We start from the raw sequence: 21,682 nt of genomic DNA, 5'->3' as shown, positions 1-21,682 counted from the left end.
ATATTGGATAAGCTAAGTGCTGAAACTAGGCCAATTGACACGTACCAAGAAAACAAGGAGCTGGTATATCAAATAGTTGATGCGAGTGTGCTATATATAGTATGCGATGTATCAAGAAAGACCAAAATCAGATTATATATAATATACTTTATTTATCTGTCTACACGTCCAAATCTTGTCATGACTGTCATCCATAAATTACGTAAAACAAACTGTCATTGGTCACAACTATCAAACTATTTAAAGTGTCAAAAAGCATGGGACGCACTTCTTTGTAAGTCAGCCTTTGATGATCTTTTGATCTCATCTACTGACATAAAAGAGCGTGCTCGTCTTTTGGCCGTGACAGAATATGAGTCGAGATTTTGGTTACAAGCCTTGCCTTCTGCGCCGATTGGAACGCTACTTGACAATATGACATTGTCAATATGCGTATCACTCCGGCTAGGCATAAAACTGAATGAACCACATCAATGTAGATGTGTCGTTCAGGTAGATGCTCTTGGACGCCACGGGTTATCCTGCCTAAAATCGGCAGGCCGTATCAGTCGTCACGCCAGCATTAATGAAGTCATCCGCAGGGCATTTGCCGCTCTTAATATACCAGCTGTTTTAGAGCCAAATGGTATTACCCGCCGCGATGGCAAGCGTCCTGATGGAATGACGCTGGTGGCTTGGGCACGGGGAAGGGCGCTGGTGTGGGACGCTACTTGCGTCGACACTCTGGCTCCTTCTCATGTCCAAGTTACGTCAGTTGGTGCTGGGGCTGCTGCTTCGACTGCCGAAGACAGCATGCGTCGCAAATATGTTGGTCTCAGTGAGTCATACATCTTTGTGTCGTTTGGTGTCGAGACACTTGGCCCGTGGGGCCCAGAGGCGCGGAGAATGTTCAAAATACTATCTTCGCGCCTCAATAAGGCTACTGGAAACCCAAGCGCTGGCAGCTATTTCGGTCAACGGATCAGCCTTGCTATCCAACGCGGTAATGCTGCCAGTATTCTTGGTACGCTTCCACGTAATGATAGTTTTAATTTTATGTAGTCGTAGTATTGTAAATATAGTTATAAGATTTGTTTTGATTAAATAAATATACTTTATAAATTATCAAACCCTTAGAATATTGACACGTCAAACCCCTGGTATGATGTCACATATTATTTTAGAATTTTTATTTTTAAAAGTAATTATTTTTTTTACAAATTTATTAGGCAGCGAGCACGCACTTGCAGGCAACTTAAACCTGTGTATACATATAAATCGAGTAATGAGTATTTTTAAGATTTAGTTTTAAGTACATATAACTTTCAAATTTAAGTATTGAAAAAAATTTTATGTGACGTCACAGAGCATTTGATCGCACCTCCCCTGTCACACAGTCCTGTTTGACACAACTTATGGTCAGCCTCTTAAGTCGAGTCATTTTCTGAAATTTGATTAATAAAATGTGAAATTTAGAGCAGATGAATGTAAGCTAAGTTAATTAAGTTTCCAACGATGTTAGTGTTTGAGTCACAATGCAATTGAGTTTGGCTGTATTCAATCGCTCTCAAGGCAAGTGCGGGGATTCATTGAAATTGAACTAATGTGAGAAATGAGCGTCCTACTTCCAACCCAAAAGATCTTCATAAATATTAGTCTTAACTAACAGCTGTAAGTAAATACTTAAGATTTTTGTGCTCTGTTATTGAGCTAGATAAGAATATTTACTTTAAAAAAATCCAATTAACTTTATCCCAATTTAACTTTAATGTATTCTTATGTTGTGTACAACATAGTAACTGTAGTTAAAATTAAATTTTTACAATTATGTGTATCAAAAACTTGCATGTCGCAGTTGCCTGTTAGTGTAGATAACATTATATTCAGATTTCAGGTATAATAATATCTCTTAAAACTTTAATACATCAAAAATACAAAATATTGCACTTATCACAATATTTAGTAATGGATTCCAGATTTGCTACCATGATTTATTATTTGATACCATGCAACAGTTGCCACTGTTACTGTTGTCACTGTTAGCACTGTTGGCACTGTTGTCACTGTTGGTACTGTCGTCACAGTTGGCACTGTTGTCTCATTTGTCACTGTTGTCAATTGTCACTGCATAGGTGGCCTTAGGCCACTAGGAGGTTGAAACGTCATCCACGGCTTGCTTTCTGCATGCAATATTATTGTTTGTGCTTAAAAAGAAATTATTGTGGTATATTTTATCGACTATGCCCTTCAAATTGGAACAGGACAGGCATCATACTGTATTGCGAAACAAATAACAGTGGTGTGAGTTATAATGCCACGAACAGACACTACGTTTAATAAATCTTCCAATATATTATTAATATTTAAGGCACTATCATATATATGATGACAATGATCATTAAAAAAATACCATTGTTTGATTTTTACTTGAAAGCAACAAGAAAATTAGATAGTTTTATTTTAATAGAGATGAAAAGAAGAAAACTAATACATGTGAGTTATAAATGTAACTCACGAAAACATTCCGCTACAAATTAAGGTTCCACTTTTTACTTAACTGCAAGAATAATGAAATACTGTACGTAATTTTCAATTATAATCTCGGATCCAACACATTCACACTATAATTAAAACCAGTTACTTAAAAATTCAAAAATATTGTCTACTAATTTATAACCAAATAGAAAAGTACAATGAGTGACAGCAAACCTAGTACCCTGTTTTTTCTATAAACAGTTCATTTTAAAACTCCATTTTACTATGTCAAAAATTTAATACCACACTGCATTCATTGTTTGAAACTAACTTACGCCAGTTATGGCTCGTAATATGAGGGGCAAATTATTATTTTATAACAAATATTCTTTTTCGAATTGTAGAATTGACGAATGATTGAATAACGAACAATAAACAACTAGACTCACAACCACGCTCAAAAATTGTCTCAACCAAAACTCTGCCTAAGCGTCTATTAGTCAGAGTTTTCAGTCAGTTGTGTTTCGACCGCGCTTTGAATACAACGCCACGCAACGACAAAGTGTACAGAGAAAATCTGTCGAATAACAGCATAATATCTAAAAAGGATAGTGTCGTATTTCAGGTAAGTGACCCTATAATTATGTAACTAACTTGATAATTAAAAGAAAATATTCTTGTCTCGTGTCCGCGTCCGTGATTCTAATGATCGTATACAATAGACTTTGAACGTTACTGCCACGAAATAAGGTGTAATTTGATTGAATGTTTAACGCTTGGACATTTTTTGACGACCTTTTAATAGGCGATTGGGAGTCCATTTCTTTATAGTACGTCAATGTTTATAATATTTTTATATTGTTAATAGTTTATATAACGCATAGTTTCCCTTTTTAATGAGTTGAAATTTTCGTAGGCAATACTAGAGGAAAGCTCCTTTGCACAGGATGCCGGCTAGATTAGGGATACCACAACGACGCTTATTTCTGCCGTGAAGCAGTAATGTGTAATCATTACTGTGTTTTGGTCTAAAGGGCGCCGTAGCTAATGAAATTACTGGGTAAATGAGAATTGACAACTTATGTCTCAAGGTGACGAGCGCAATTGTAGTGCCGCTCCGACTTTTTGGGTTTTTCAATAATCATGTTCCCTGTCCACAGGGCGTATCAATTACCATCAACTCTACGTCCTGCTCGTCTCGTCCCTTATTTAAAAAAAAATATTTATTACTTTCTATATTTATTCTATAGTCTGCATACTCCTAATAATATTAGTCGAGATAACTCTACACAGACAACTAATCTTCAAACACATGGATAATATGCAAAGATTGTCGCCGAGATAGAAATACATTTATAGTCGTAAAAACTCGCCAAAGTTATTAATTTCTCGTACAATCCGGCCCTGTTTCGTGCAATATTTTATGCAGCTGTGAAAATCACAAGCACAATTCCAACTTCAACAATTTACACGGGCGCACTATACATGGTCTCCACAATATGTGCACAGTTCAGACCTAACTCAACTAAACTCGCACCAAGCAATAAGGATCAGCGGTTATATTTCCCTACTGAATTATTTTTTATACTGAATGTTATAAGGTTTTGTATTATCAAATAAATTGCTTTGTTTTGTTTGTGGCTGAATTTTGCTTGCTATAAATAAGTGTGTATAAATAAATATATAATATTGCTATAAATTGGATGTGTCGCGGTCCTCCACAGTGCAGTTTCAAGGAGCTTTCTTCCACGTACTACAAAGCTGTGGAATGAGCTTTCTTGTGCGGTGTTTTCACGACGGTACGACATGGGTACCTTCAAAAAAAGCGTGTAAGCCTGCCTTAAAACCCAGCAACGCTCCTGGCATTCCTCTTGTGTTACAAGAGAATGTGGGCGGCGTTCATCACTTAACACCAGGTGACCCGTACGCTCGTCCTCCTTTTCCATAAAAAAAGTAACTGTCGATACTTTACGATTAATATGTGAAGAATTGGAAGGCTCAGTGGCGTCTTGTCTTGGAATGACGAGCGCGGAACGAAGTGATATTATTATTCCTTTTTTTAACAGTAAGGGACGAAACGTTAGCCCAAAAATTGTGAGCGGCGCTACAGTTGGTCCTTGAGACATAAGATGATTAGTCTCATTTGCCCAGTAATTTCACTAGCTTGCCCTTCAGATCAAAGCACAATAATGCTTACCCATTACTGCTTCACGGCAGAAGTAGGCGCCGTTGTGGAACCCATAATCTAGCCGGCATCCCGTGCATAGGAGCCTCCCACATTCCTTCGCTGGGTTGTTTAAATCAAGATTTTTGATCTTGACATCTCTAGCGATTGCCATTTCTGTGGTCATTTAGAACGTATTTAAAATTAAAATATTTTTTTTGTCAATAATATTCGGAAAGATTGAGTGCAGCGCTATACCGAAAAAAATTCAATAGGCCGAGTGAAAAATTTTATTTGGAAACTTTTTAAGATTATTTTAGTGTCTAAAACTTTTTAATTTAATTTTATTATTTTTAAATCACTCGTGGACTATAACATCGATAGACATGGAACTTCGTAACTTACGTTTTTCTTAAGTATTATTTAAATAAAAAGCCAAATATTATTTGAACTTTATTCCTGAATCCACCCCATTAAATATTAACTTCTCATTCTCTCAAATATGTGCTACGGGAACGATCGCTGGTCCATGCGTCAACTCAAAAATAATAGGTTGAATTGTCTGTGGTTTAATGCGATTATTACTTATGACAGTAATGACGACCATCATGTTCATGAAGCGTACTTACACAAACAATGAATTCAAGCTCTAAAGGTTGATGCATCCACTTTTTATAGATTTTCAACATGACTCATATATTGGATGCAGCTTCTTATTTTTTTTTTCTTTGCAATCACAGCGATTCGGTTCTCTGTATCACCCCACTCCAATTTAATATCCCAAAATATTGTAGAATGTATAGGCGCCAAAATGAGAAAACCCAATGAACAATCATATCAAAATGACAGATCTCAAATTCAAATGTGTAATTTTGTTTATTTTTAATTGTAACAGTATTTATGGCCAGACCTCGTATATAAATTGGTTCGTAATCGACCCATGCAACAGATTGAGTTCTCGTATTCGTGGCCTCAGCTATCCTCACGGAAGACCCCTCCTCTTCAGACGGGAGGAGATAAGCCGCGAAGCTGTCAGGTTATTTCCACCAAAGCGGAGAGGAGATGTCAACTGTGAAAGCTCATAATCAGTATAATACAAAAGATATACTTTAACTCGCTTAAGACAGCTTGCTTAAGAAAGAGGAACTAGAAGGTTGAAGAATCACAATTAATTCTTCAATAATTAAACTATCGAAGGAAACTTAGATTCTGGAAAGAAATCATACAAAATACATGACAGCGCGGGTGCCGCATAGCAGCCCGCCTACATGCATCTTCGCTCTGCCGCGTCGCATGATCGCTCGAGTCTCGACGCGGCACAAAATTCTGTACAGAAATGAGACATCTACTCTCCTCTTCGCTTGATCCATTTCCATCGAAGCTAAGCGGAAAGGAGATGTGGAAATAACGAAGTCTGATTGGTTCTCAAAATACAACTCCTCTCCGCTTTGGTGGATTAAGGGCCTAAGTGTGGTTTAGCCGACTGTCACCTCACCAACAGTGCGTGCAGCTTAGGAAAAGCAAAAGAACACGAGCTGCTAGAACCGCGAAGATTATAATTCAAATTCAAATTTAAATATTTTTGAGTAAAATACGATGTGACATCACTACTAATTGAAAGTCAAACACTACCACCCATTCCAAAAATAATACCTCAGACCTGAGAAGTTTTAAGCCACTTACCACACAAACATTTTTTAACCATTCTTTTGAATATCGTCATACTTTTGTTGTGAACATTTTCTGGGATCTTGTGTTCTTGTAATATACATATTTAAAAGTTAATCCTTATATATAAATGATTAATCCTGATACCATCTCGTGATATCATATACATCAGTTAATACAAGGTAAATAATTTTTCTTTATACCAATAATCCGTGGTGTCACTCTGCATGCAAACGCGATTAGCATTCGTGACAACAAATCCAATCTGCCAAACGCGCAACTGAAACAAGATGCGAGAACTTTACGGGAATTGTCACGTATATGGTGCTGTGGTTAAACTTACGTTTCGGACACTACGCTCTTCAGACCAATCTATACATATAATAAAAATTTGAGTGTCTGTTTGTAATATTGAAATAACCGTTTTTACTACATGTATATAAATTTATATATATATACACCAAAATAATATTTTTTACAATTTTGGTCTGTCTGTCTGTTTGTTCCGGCTAATATCTGAAATGGTTGGACCAATTTTGACGGGACTTTTAGTGGCAGGTAGCTGATGTAATAAGGAGTGACTTAGGTTTTAGGAAAAATCTTTTATATTAGAAAAATATCCAAGAAACAGTCTAACTCTAAAAAAATTTTCGTATGGCAAAACAACGTTTGACGGGTAAATAATTTTTAAAGAATTTTATATGGAGGGATATACATAATCAGCCCACTAGCTATAAAAATTTGCGATTGTCATTTATTATCTTGTACCGCATTAGAAGTAGTTAATCTTATTTTGTAATAGTTTTCGTGAGCTGTATTAAATATTTTCCGAAGTAAAGGTAAATGTTAAAAAGTATAACTTTTCACAGACCTATTTAGTGCCATTTCTTTGAATAAATAAAGCGAAATTGATACCTATTTGATTTGATTGATTGAATACGTACTTGCTCAACAGGGGATGAATAAAAATCGCGCTTGTTTACCAGTGGGAGGCTCCTTTGCGCAGGATGCCGGCTAGATTATGGGTACCACAGTGGCGTCTATTTCTGCCGTGAAACAGTAATGTGTAAGCATCACTGTGTTTCGGTCTGAAAGGCACCGCAGCTAGTGAAATTACTGGGCAAATGAGACTTAACATCTTATGTCTCAAGGTGACGAGCGCAGTTGTAGTGCCGCTCAGAATGTTTGGGGTTTTCAAGAATCCTGAGCGGCACTGCATTGAAATGGGCAGGGCGTATCAATTACGATCAGTTGAACGTCCTGCTCGTCTCGAACCTTTTTTTTCATAAAAACAAAAACGTTGTTAATTATTTTATTGACAAATAAATTAGGCTAGCTAAGCTTTGTTAAGAAAAGAATAACAGTTTAGTAAGATGTAAAAATTTATCAGCGAAAATTCCTTAAATTAACCTACTATAGGATTTTTGATGGTGTGCAATTCCATATATTGTCTTTACAAAAAATTTGTATTTTAACTCTTCCAATGTTGAATCACCAGACCTTCTTTCATTACCAAATTTATATATTCAAAAGAAGACGAAATTAGGGAGTTGATAAGTTAAACACTAAACGGTAATACGCATTTTCAGAGTTCATAGATTCAATATTGAGATTCGGTCATTCAAAGAAGATTGATGAAACTGGATTGACCGCTAGTAAATAATAGCGAATGTATATTCGATTCAGATGTGCATTCTAGACCAAATCAAGAATACATAGGATTTATGAACTGGAAAAGAAAGATAAGAAAGATAACCAGGACAGTGGCAAATAAGGACCACTGACACCACACGACAGTATTGAAAACTTGGTAAGGCGGATTTTTTTACCTGATTCCTGCCACCTATTGGTTATGGAAAAGAAGAACAAACGAGCTTATGATGTTCAGTGACCATTGCCGCCACATTCTGCTGTAATACCAGAGGAATTGCAAAAACGTTGCCAGCCTTAAAAAAATGTACGCGCTGTTTCATTCACGATTAAATAAAACTAGGAATAAAAAAGTAGCAACATTTCAATTGAAGTATAACAAATTATATTGTAAGATGTAATATTTACCTGCCTTCGGATTATATACATTATTAAATGTATCAGAAATCTCGAAATGAAAATAAACACGAACCATCATAAACAATTCGTGCATTCTTCCGACTGTCAACCACAGACGCTCCCTAAAATGAAAAATTCTAAGCCCTGACACGATGATACGTCAAATCATATTAAAAATAACGAAAATGAACAGAATTTTAATAGCTCGTAATTGCAGAAAAACGTTCCAAACCACAACTATGTCAAAATTGAGTTAAGAACACAAAATTTGTCACGTGATACATATTAACAGACTGACAAAAAATGACATCATGTCATTTAATATTGACAGTTCATGTCAAACGTGGTGTTTGTGGCTTGGAACGTTTTTCAGGAACTTCAACTATGTATAATAATTATCCTATTTTATCTGATTTAAAACTAAAAAACATGTGCATTATATATCATTTTCCCAGACACATCGTAGGATGTCTTAAAACAAAACCGACCAACGACTGCATATAGTAACCTAAATATTATCCAAAGCTGAATCGTGTGCCGTATTCCCAAGGCGTAAGTGTTTCCATTGCGCACTATATTAACAACATTATTGTCAGCTAAATTCTACTCTCAGACTCATGATAGAACTCTATAATAACTTAGGCGTTCAATTTAGTCATTGATAAAGTGTAAATATTACTCAGGCAATTTTTACACATTGATTATAATAATTGTATTTGGGTTATTTGGGAATAATACTTTTTAATACCAACGGGAATCCTACTACCTACTGACACTGTACTCTTAGTCCGTCCGTCGGTCTGTATGTCTGTTAGCCGGCAATACTTACTAAAGCCTTAGCCAGTGGTTTATTATTGCCGTTCCGTGAAACTCTGATCGCGGTATGCCTCAGATAGGCGTGATTGTGATCGAGCGCGCAGCGTTCTGTCATTATGTAGATATTATTTTACGTGTAATAATAGATTACTTATCATAAGAATGATTTGAGTGAATGTATCTAAAAGCTATTGAAACAAACTATAAGAGCATGAAAAATAAACTATCTTATTTAAAAAAATAAATGTCAGAACTTGGTGAAGGAATAGTGTGCCGTACGGGACTTTCGGTATTGGTGTATCTGAGAAATGCTTATTAGCCTAAGTCTAGGTTGTAATTAAAGTGTTAAGACTTAGCTTCACATAAAAGGAAAAAATAAAAAGAGTAAAAATTTTGCCGATAGGTATCAATATTAGTTTTACCAGTAACACCATCACTAACCAGGTAATAGAAGTTGCGGGCTAACCAATAATCGTCACAGAGATGATCACGTCCATGTCTAAATTCATTAAACCAGGAGCAAAACATAGAACTGCGAGATGAAGCTTCATCACCAAGTGCCAATTATAGTCTGTGGCAACTTCTTTGTTGAAGTAAGCCACAGCATAACTCATAAAAAATCACACCACATCGTAAAACAAAATGACAAATCTTAAAACTAATATGTTAGCTACTCCATTTACAAATATGGAAATATAATTGTATTTCAAACAATTGGTCAATTATTGGACAATTACAAATTGCCAGTCCATAAATTTTCAGTAGGTATAACCCACGTAAATGCTTATGTAAGTGCGTCCGAATGAAAAAATCGTTTGAAATTATCTGTATCACTCATACGTTTGACTGTTGGTCTGCCTATCAGGATACAATATCGATTCTAATCATATTAAAATGATATTATTAGTCTGAGATAGACGTTACTGTGATCATACTTTATAAACATGATGATAAAGCGCCTTCTAGCGATTTGAATTCGAACTATAGCAATATGACGCGAGTAAACAGTAATGTTTTACCCACTTCGAGTGTTAAAGCTGTATTTGTTTTAGTATTGAGGCATAGATGGCGCTTGTCCGTTAACACAAAAAAAATTGGATCGTCGACTCTAAAATTTAATCTCCCAAAAGAAGAAGAAAAAAAAAAAAAATTAATCTCAAAAAGATGTTAAATTACTTCTCGTTTTTTTTGAAGTTGATTGTTTTTTGTTATTTTATTTAATACAGTATTTTTTCATTAAAAAATAACTATCGTACTTAGGTACACAGCAAATGTATCTATATTCATATGAATAATGTTGTAGGTATTTAAAATATTAAGAGATTACAAAAGTACACGTCACTAAATCTGAAACGCTTTGTTTTGGATTTTTTAGGGTAAAAGGAAGTTCCTTCCTTAAGTTAGGTTAATTTACCTATAAGAAATTTAGATAACTTCTTAAATTTAAGACACATAATATTGTAGCGATACAGTTTTTTCTTTAATATTATCAAACCTTTATAATAAATTATATTTAAAAAAAAAAGTCCATACTCTGCGGTCGTACTAAGCTTGATGTATGGTTACAGCGCTTTCTAGCGATATGTTTACGAACTACAGCAAAATAATGTTGCTTAGATGTCCTAGAATATTACTCAACCCAGTTTGGGTGTAAAAGCTATGCTTGTTCAAGCATAGTTGCCTAGGTGGCAGTGCGTAGTAAAAGAATTATAAGTTTAAGATAAAAAATAAATATAAATCTCAATTTTTTGTCAAAACCGAATTAAACCAGTTCATTCTACACTCTGCAGATCATGGCATAGCGTTAGACAATGATCATAGCGCCATCTCATGAACGAGAGATTGAGAGAAGAAAATTTTTGTTTTAGTAGACTGCGTTTCATATTCAATTAGTTTATAGTTACTCAGAAACAAACTTCACGCAGCGTGAGTTTGACGAATGTTTGAACTGTAGATTATTCGTGTTTTTTTCAGGACTAAATGCATTTTTAGCAGCCCAGCTTTGTTTAATTGTAAATCCTATTATTTATCCTATTACACATGATCGGCTTAGGTACGGCTGAACCATCGGACGTGGTTCGGTACCGGACCATACTCGATGGTATATTGCATTGTCCATTGAACAAAATTATTATTATTACCGCCGGAATGAACAGAGTACGCAGCCAGCCAATTAGAGTGAGGCGCCCACCAGACCATCATCAATAATATTATAGTATTAAGGCGAAGAGTAAGCAGAAAACACGCAAACATGGTGTTTTTAGACAAGCTTTATGGTGAAAGTATAGCATTTCGAGCTATGAACACTACTTAATCCTGTTACACATATCCTTAAGTCTTATTTGTAGGTTGCTAATGCTTGCTGTTGGTTATAGTTAACATTGCCGAGCCTTTTTGAACTACCACTTTTCTTTGAAGTTAAACAAGTTTATGGCATGGCGTGACACATTTTTTGGTACTTCCCTCAGAAAAGTTATTCTTATAGCTTGTACTTTTTTGTGTAGTTTTATTTATTCAGATTAGTAGTGAATAACGAGGATTGTAAGCATATAAACTGTTTTCCACAAAAGAATTTTGAAAATATTGGCTTTGTTACATAGATGGCGGGCCGGCAGCCGTGAACTCATATCGCTCAAGGTCGCTGGAATTTAGTGTCGCCTTAAAACTAAACTAAAAACTTTTACTTTTAAATATCATTGACCGTCATATGGTCCGGTCGTACTAGATCCGACCATGTGTTTAGGCTAATAGCACAGAATGCCGGCTAGATGGCTTTTTCTGCCGCCAAGCATTAGTGGGCACTATTTGTTTTAGTTAATTTGAATTGTTTTTTTTTTTTATGGAATGGAATAGGAGGACAAACGAGCGTACGGGTCACCTGGTGTTAAGTGATCACCGCCGCCCACATTCTCTTGTAACACCAGAGGAATCCCAAGAGCGTTGCCGGCCTTTAAGGAAAGTGTACGCGCTTTTTTTGAAGGTACCCACGTCGTATCACCTATATATAACACCGCACAAGGAAGCTTATTCCACAGCTTCGTAGTACGAGGAAGAAAGCTCCTTGAAAACCGCACTGTGGAGGACCGCCACACATCCAGATGGTGGGGATGATATCCTAACTTGTGGCGTGTCGTGCGAAGTTGTTTGAATTACTGGGCAGATGAAACTTAACATAGCAATGTTAATAACTCAAAGTAACGAGCGTAAATGCTATACCGCACAATGTTTTGTGATTTTCAAGAATCCTGAGCGGTACTGTATTGTATTTTTTTTTATGAAAATAAGGGTCGAGACGAGCAGGACGTTCAGCTGATGGTAATTGATAAGCCCTGTCCATTACAATGAAGTGCCGCTCAGGATTCTTGAAATACCCAAAGATTCTGTGCGGCACAGCAATAAGTGCTCGTCATCTTGAGAAATAAAATGTCAAGTCTCATTTGCCCAGTAATTTCATTGCTACGGCGTCTTCGGACCGAAACACAGTAATGCTTACACATTATTGCTTCATGGCAGAAATAGGCGCCGTTGTGGTACCCATAATTTAGCCAGCATCCTGTGCATAGGATTTGGTAAGTAATTGTAATATATAATAACTGCATCAACATCAATTTCGGTAAAATTCTTCATCTCCTGACAATCAATCTTCAGCTCATTGGGCGAAGCGAAAACGCATCGAATGGCCATGAGGCCTCAGTTCTTGGACCAATTGAACTTTGTAAGCCTTCATATGGTGATGGATGTTTCTGCACATTCTGAGCCACAGTAGTATTATTTTCGGTTGAACGCACTGGACGAGAATGTACAGGGTTTGCTTTGTCTAATAACGATCCATTTTTATGAACTACCATACCAGTGGGAGGCTCCTTTGCAGAGGATGCTGGCTAGATTATGGGTACCACAACGGCGCCTATTTATATACTGTGTAAGGGCGCCGTAGCTAGTGAAATTACTGGGCAAATGAGACTGAACATCTTATGTCTCAAGATGACGAGTGCAATTATGGTGCTCATCAAAATTATTGGGTTTTTGATGAATCCTGAGCGGCACAGTGTTATAATGGGCAGGCCGTATCAATTACCATCAGCTGAGCGCACTGCTCGTCACGTCCCTTATTGTCATAAAAAAGAAGTCGCTTCACAAATTGACGCACAAACTGAACTGAAGGCAGATCATTTCTCGAAAATTTTCCACGTAAATTTCTTACAGTTTGCATTAAAGACTCACTACTTTGGAAGTATGTTTTTAAAATTTCCCAATTTTGTTCGAGGGTTAAGAATCCCATTTTGCAATTTTTTAATATAAAACTTACTTCCTGTCAAAAAATGAATGTCATTCTACCTTTCAAAGTCAAAGGAAACGTTACTTCAATTATTAAATACTAAATGGCCCACCTTTATATTATATTCGACACCTATATATTCGACATGATATCATACCCTATTTTCAATAAAAATATGTGATTTCGAATATAAAATGTTCCTACTTCGTATAGGTATCAACTACTGTACCTATGTAAGTAGATTGGCGTGTTGAAAATTAAATTTCGTCGTAATTAATGGAAATGATCTAAAAATTTGAATTTTTGATAATGATAAAATTTATTTAACAATGAAAAAATATTCAAATGGTTTGAATATTTTTTCTTTTGAAAGTTTTTTCAAACTTGTATATATTGTCATCGGTCACTGTCCCTTCAACGAGCATCTATCCCTTTGCCCCTAATATAGAGAATGCATTAGGGGCACATGAAACGCCTGGACATGTGACCTAACAACGGGCACAAATCCTCCTATCTCTAGCATCGCTTCCGGATGCCTGTAGCAATTTGAAAAGACTCCTAGTCTTATGGGACGATCTAGGCTGACTTGAGTACAATGACCGAACCAAGAGGCTAAGTAAACAGCTCACTTAAACTAACTATAATGATAAAATTATATAATGACTGATAAAATATTAAGACTTTGAAAATTTAATGTACGTTCACAAAAACGTCACTTTTTTGCTCTTAATAGTGATTTTCATTATTATGACACTAGAAATAAGGGATTGCTTGTAACTTATTCTAGTAGGCTTCATAAGATACATAATAGCTTTAAGAGTAAATGTTTACACTTTTATAATAAAGTCACAGCCACTGTTCAGGCATTATCTTAAAATAAATTAATAAGTGATTCTATCGTAAATCCTACTACTCCACAGCTGAATATCTAAGTGTTCCGACAGCCAGGGACTAGATTATGATTATTTTATAGCAATATCAATGACAGTACAATATTGTATATTTGATGAAAAAAAGAGCATAAAAAATGCTGGGAGAGTTTCTTGCGCCGCTTCTTCTGTCTCAGAGCGCTATTTGTTTCCAAAGCGGTAGTAGGGTCTAGTATATTAGATATGACGTCAAAAAGAATTCTACAGGAATCAATTTTGAGAAAATAAATACCTTCAATGCCTTTTATGCCTGAATATGCAAACTTGTGTGTATTGTCACCGGTCACTGTCCCTTAAATGAGCCTCTGTCCCCTAGCCCCTAACACAGAAGATGTATGGAGGCAGAGGGAACACCAGAACACGTGCTGAAGTACAGAAGTGTGGACGAACAACGGGCTCAAATCCTCCTATCTTCAGCATCGCTTCCTGGATGCCTGTAGCAATTTGAAAAGACTGCTGGTCTTCTGGAACGATCTGGGCTGACTTGAGTACAATGGCCAAACCAAGAGGCTCAGAAAACAGCCCTCTTAAACTAAGTATAATCATGAAATTATAATAAAGTCTATGTTTACTTATGTATGCACGCAAGAAGTTATACTTCTTTGCCCTAACAAAGCAAAAATCCTTAAAATTATTTATTCCTCTTGCTATTCTACGTTTGTACAAATAACAATATTGTTAAAATCTTGCAAAGATGGCTTTGACATTTAATTATTAAATATCGAATACGGCTGTATGGGCTTGAACCATTTGCCTGTCCTAATAATGGACGAAGAAACCAAAAAACAGAAATGTCGCAAACGTCAGAAAGTTTTAGGAACCAACTTCACCCTATTACTTTTGTATTACAGTGATGCACGCGCATCTTAAAATTTCACTCTCATAATTTTTTCGTCATCGTGCCTAAAGAAAAATAACTTCAAGAAACCTAAATACAACACCTAACAAAATTCAAACATTATAATATAAGTTCTCCTGAACTTATATTATATTATATTATACGAACTATAACAATAATAATAATGAATATTAGCTTACAAACGTAAAGAACAGTCCGTGTAAGATTCCAATAAATTTCTTAACTACTAGTTAAAATTCACAACGCGCCTGAGCAAATGAACCGAGTTCGTACAAGAGCAAAACTAAGAATGAACTGTGAAACGCAATTGAAACGGTAATAATTACTTCGTATTCTTTATTCTGTTTCGCTTTGTTATTTCAGTGCTATTTTACTTTTATACTTAATATTATTTTGTTGAGCATTTGGTTGAAACGTGTTCTGTACTAGTTGAAATTTATAAATAAACAAGCTGACCCAGCAAACGTTGTATTGCCGATATTAAAATCGCGATACAAAAGTAACTGTTGATCGTAGATGGGTGAAAATTTGAAGTTGTATGTATTTTTTAATGCTGACTCAAATTAAATCAAATTAAAAAAAAATTGGCGTGGACCACCCTTGACATTTAGGGGGATGTAAAATAGATGTTGTCCGATTCTCAGACCTACCCAATATGCACTCAAAATTTCATGAGACTCGGTCAAGCCGTTTCGGAGGAGTTCAAAGTTTAACACCATGACACGACAATTTTATGTATTAGATAACTTTCTATGATTCAGAGAGAGTTATAATACATACGTAGACACTTCTTATTCTATACAGATTTTTCATTATCTTCTCAGGAAATTCTTTGAATTGATGCCCATACATAACATTAAAAAATATCTGAACTGCCATTTTAATAAACGCCAAATTATAATAACTTAATCAAACTTTATTAATCAAAATTTTCAAGAATCCTGAGCGGAACTGCATTGTAATGGACAGGGCTTATCAATTACCATCTGAACTGAACATCCTGCTCGTCTCGTCCGTTATTGTCATAAAAAGGTACATATTGAGCATACAACTTACTAAATTTAATTACGTATAAAAACACTTAAGTGAATATTGCATTCATCTGTTAACTAACGAAAAAAAATGCAAAAAAAATAGTATCAAGTGAAATGAGACTTCATTATGTTTGTTTTAATGTTCCACTCCACATTTTTAGAAACATAGCATCATTATTCCGCCGCAGTGAACACAAATTTTAAATTTCATACGAAAAAGTTTCCCGGCGTAATCGTTTGAAACGGGGTGAGGGAAGTTTAATATGGCTTTATTCTATTGCTCTTGTAGATTTCACAAAGTCTAGCGGGATATCGACTTGCTTGTGTGGCAACAGCTATTCAATTTAATAACATTAGTACTCAACAAACAGACTGTTAAAATAGATCATACTTATTATAAAATCAGTTGGCTCTTGAACAAAATAGGCTTTATACAAATGATTTGAGTGTTCTTTAGTGTTAACTCCGCCAATATTTGTTTTTAAAACAATTCGACACGTGTTTCGTCTCTACACGAGACATCCTCAGGACGTGTTGTCTCGCCAAAATCTGGCACGAGACATAAGGGACTCTCGTTCCGCAAAGTAACGCCTAATTCAATAAATTTTCTTAAAATAGGCTTTAGTAAGTATTTACTTGTATGTAAGGTTTAGACATTTAGGTTCATATAAAAGATTTTTATGCAGATTTTTTTTAACCCTTAAGCAAGATTTTACGGTTTCCGATTATTTAAGTTTATCAAAAAAGTTTTATCTTAATATTTTGTCAGAGCACAAGTAGTTTTTATTTTAGTGAAATCTAAGTTATATTAGTTGTCCACCCATAGACCATTAATGACAGTAAGGGATGAGACAAGTAGGACGCTGATGGCAATTGATACGCCCTGCCCATTACAATGCAGCGCCGCTCAGGATTATTGAAAAACCCAAAAATTCTGAGTGGCACGTCAATTGCGCTTGTCACCTTGAGACATAAGTAAGTTTAGACATAACATGTTAAGTCTCATTTGTCCAATAATTCACTAGCTACGTTGCCCTTCAGACCGAAACACAATTATTTGTGCCGTTGTGGTACCCGTAATCTAGAAAGCATCCTGAGCAAAAGAGCCTCCCACTGGTAAAATTTGACTGCCATTGAATTTGTATTTCAAACAGCAGTTTCTACTGAAGTGAAGCATCACCATTAATGTTACTGATAAGGTGATCTCCTGCACTTTGGCCAGTATAATGGGTCTGGGTCCAGAGGCGCTACGAGTACTAAGTTTCAAGTCAAAGTCAAAGAATAACAAGTAACAACAGAGCTACTGAATACCAAAGTGCTGCCAGTTATGAGTCAACAGATTAATCAGCATAGCTATCTAAGAAACTCAACCAATCTTCTGGGTACACTTTCTATTTTATTATGGAAGAAACAAACGAGCAAACGGGTCATCTGACGTTATGTGATAATCGCCGCCCACATTGTCTTGCAACATCAGAGGAATCACAGGAACATTTAAAAAGCTTTTAAAAAGTTTAAGCGCTTTTTTTGAAGGTACCCATGTCGTTTCGTCTCGACCATATTTTAGGGAAGGAACGACCCGCCCCACGTCGCCGCCACAAGCAGTGGCATTGGCGAGCATAACGATGCCTGTCACGAGAACTGTACCTGATAACAAAAGATAATGTTCATCTACATAATGTTATACTCATTAAAATGTCTTTTCTTACAATTTGACCATTTTGTTTAATTTTAAAATTAAGAGATAAAACGCTTTAGGCTTTCTTATTATTTGAATTTTTAAATTGGTTCATGAAAAATGTTGCACCGTGGAGGAACGCCACACATCCAGATGGTGGGGTTGATAATCTAAATTGTGGCGTCTTGTGTGAAGGTGGAATTCAGTGGCAGGAATTTCATGAAGTGATCTTCCTAAACGCAAAATATATGACGTTATCAATACAGTAAGATAAGTCTTAAACAACAAAGGAAATAAATGCAAAATAAATCAGTAATTTGGTATTGTTGAGATTGCGTCATGAAATAGCTTGTGTTAAATATAAGTAAGATTCACAGTTCGATTGAGTTCAGCGTATATCGTTGGGTTTATTGAGCTCTCCGAATTTGCTCTATCTGAGATATCGATAAAATTCCCTCTAGGGACATCGCAGTGTTGTCTGCTACTAACTTATGTTCGCCTAGTGTTAATTTCAGAACGTCTCCTCACAAATTTAGTGGAATCTCGAAATGAATGTTTTCACGTTTTTCGCGTTAAAGAAACTATTACTGTTATGTTGTTTGAATTAAGTTGTAAAACGAAATCTTGATTTGAATTTATAAGAAATAATTATTAAATATAAAAAAAAAATAAACTTGTGAGAAATAAATTAATAATATTTAGTGGTATGTTTATCTTTTTGAATTAATCATTAAATTATTAATAATATGTTACCTATATGTTATCATTAATGTTATCATATGTATATGTTATCATAAAAAATATCCATTCTTTTACTTTTATTTTTATTTAATCTTGGACAAATTATTATTCTTATTTTTCGAAACCTATCTTTAACATTAAGACACCCCCCCCCCCTTATTCATAATGGTCCGCTAACTTTAAACAGCGGGAGGCAGGAGTGTTTTTTCTCATTCTGACTTAGGTCAAGAAGAAGACTTAGGACAGAGTGAGAATTAGCAATGCTTTAAGTTAGCAGACTTTTTTGAATAAGGGCAAAATGTTTGCAAAACATATACATATTACATTTGTTACCAAAAAAACATAATATTTTGACGAATGGTTTATTGGATTGAATGTAGTTTTCTTTTTTTTTTTCTTTCAATTATAGAACTTGTAAATAAGTCTGTTTTAACGGGAATAATGAATGAATCATTTAAAACTGGAAATAAATTCATTTGGCTTAATTTCAAATTAATTCCATTCTTACATGCTCTTCAAGTATTAAAAAATAATAAAATAAATATTACAGGAAATTGTACTACTTTTATACATCATTTGTCCCAGAACCAACATCAATGAAAAATTACTTACGAGTTCTAATTAACAAGTGAAGCCTCTTAAAAACAACATTTTTACGCTCACACCCCACGATAAAGAGTTATTTAAAAAAAGGAAACATTTTGAGGTTATCTTTAGTATGAAAGAATGCTTCGATTACGTAGGTACTTTTATAAGAATATAAATCTGCCTTTCAATAATATTACCTGTAGGTTGGTCAATAAGGCAAGTTGTTAATATAGGTATGATATTCAACAAAAGACTATCGACTGACAGTAAGTATTTATCTTAAAAACATATTTGAACGAACTATGTAACAGGATTCCTATTTCTTAGCAATTTATTTAGCTGTGAACAATGCTCGTGAATAAAATAGAATCTACATAATATTTGTTGGTTCTGGGGCGATTTTCGAAAGTTTCCTTTTAATTTGCAAATATTTAATAAGACCTTGTTTTGATGTTTTGATTTTGTAGTCTACTCAGTAAAACACATTTATTGGGGTCCATTGAAGAAGTCTGTGCTATTAAAGAGCTCCCTTGCTAGAGTCAAATAAAACTGACAATTCAATGCGTAAATAATTCGATGCGTTCACAAAATTTCGTTCAGCTTTCTATACTGTTTTCATTCCTTAAAAATTGTAAAAGCTTTGACAAAGCTATAATGTCGTAATCATCAAGCCAAGAACCGAGTACGAAGATGATTTGGTATTCGTCTTAGCTCGGGTGTAATCGGCGTGCGGTGCGAGTGCAGGAATGAGAGACCGCCGGGCGAGCGCCGAGGAGGCAGTCGAGGAAGAACTATTAAGCGAGGCGGTCGTGTTACACGCGCATGCCGTGAACACCACGTTCTTAAACATAATCTTAAGTCTTTTTTTTATGCCAATACGGGACAAGAGGAGCAGGTCGTTTAACTGATGATAATTGAAACACCCTGCCCATTACAATGCAGTGCCGCTCCGGATTCTTGAAAAACCCAAAAACTCTGAGAGGCACACAATTGTGCTCCTCACCCTGAGACATAAGATGTTAAGTCTCATTTGCCCAGTAATTTCACTAGCTACGGCGCCCTTCTGACCGAAATACAGTAATGTTTACACATTAGTGCTTCACGGCAGAAATAAGCGACGTTAAAATGTGACTAACAATAAAATATTTTGATTTGATTTGATTTGATTTGACCTAGCAGCATACCAAAGAATCCTCACACTGTTCAATAAATCTACTTTCATTTCCTTTTTATATACTTCATCAGCCGGAAGACATCTACTGCTGGACCTTTGTCCAGCCTTGGAGGCCTTTGCCTCCCCCCAAGATTTCCACGACGATCGGTCCTGCGCTGCCCTCATCCAATGTATTCCGGCAATCTTGACCATATCGTCGGTCCATCTTTTGGGGGGCCTACCAACCCTGCGTCTTCCGGTACGTGGTCGCCATTCGAGGACTTACTGCCCCAACGGCCATCTGTCCGTCCAAATATGTGCCCTGCCCACTGTCGGTGACTCTGGTTCTCCTAGGGATCTCCTCATTTCTGATTCGATCTCGCAGAGAAACTTCGCGATCGAACCCTCTCCATTGCCCTCTGAGCGACCATTTTATATACGCAATATTAAAACTTTAATAATGTAATATTAAAACTTATTTTTATATATTTTTTTAAAGAAGGCAAACGAGCATACTGCTCAACTGATAATATGTAATTACCGCAGCCCATGCTTACTTGTATTCACCATAGGGCATTGCCGACCTTAAAAGGCGTCAGATGTACATATGATTTTGAAAACTGAAAACACATTGGTTCGTAGCAGGCGAGGATCGAACCGGGGACTCCGTGGTGAAAGTCTACGATTCAACCTATTGCGGTGGCGCTATAAATAAAATTGAAATTAATGTTTAATCACTACACATTACAGAGAGACGCGCCGAGAATATTGAACAAGATACCAACGCATATCACAGAACTAAAGTTAACGTGTTTTATGAAGAAACTATTTAATCTCCTACTGACAAAATCGTACTAGTCTAGACTTCTTTTCAGATGCTTCACTCAATTGACATTTTAAAATATCATTTTACTTAATTCAATTTCTTACTAACTAAATGTTTTTACCAATTTCCACCCTCACGACACGCCACAAATAAGAATATCATCCCCACAATCTGGATGTGTGGCGGTCCTCCACAGTTTTCCGCTCACTTTCACACAATTTTCACTCCGCGGTTTTCAAGGAGCTTTCTTCGTCGTACTACTAAACTGTGGAATGAGCTTCCTTGTGCGGTGTTTCCGGGACGATACGACATGGGTACCTTCAAAAAAAGCGCGTACACCTTCCTTAAAGGCCGGCAACGCTCTTGTGATTCCTCTGGTGTTGCAAGAGAATGTGGGCGGCGGTGATCACTTAACACCAGGTGACCCGTACGCTCGTTTGTCCT

The sequence above is a fragment of the Leptidea sinapis genome, chromosome 10 (genome assembly GCF_905404315.1).
Source record: "Leptidea sinapis chromosome 10, ilLepSina1.1, whole genome shotgun sequence".
In the NCBI taxonomy this organism is placed as follows: Eukaryota; Metazoa; Arthropoda; class Insecta; order Lepidoptera; family Pieridae; genus Leptidea; species Leptidea sinapis.
Note: the sequence above shows the minus strand (reverse complement) of the source record.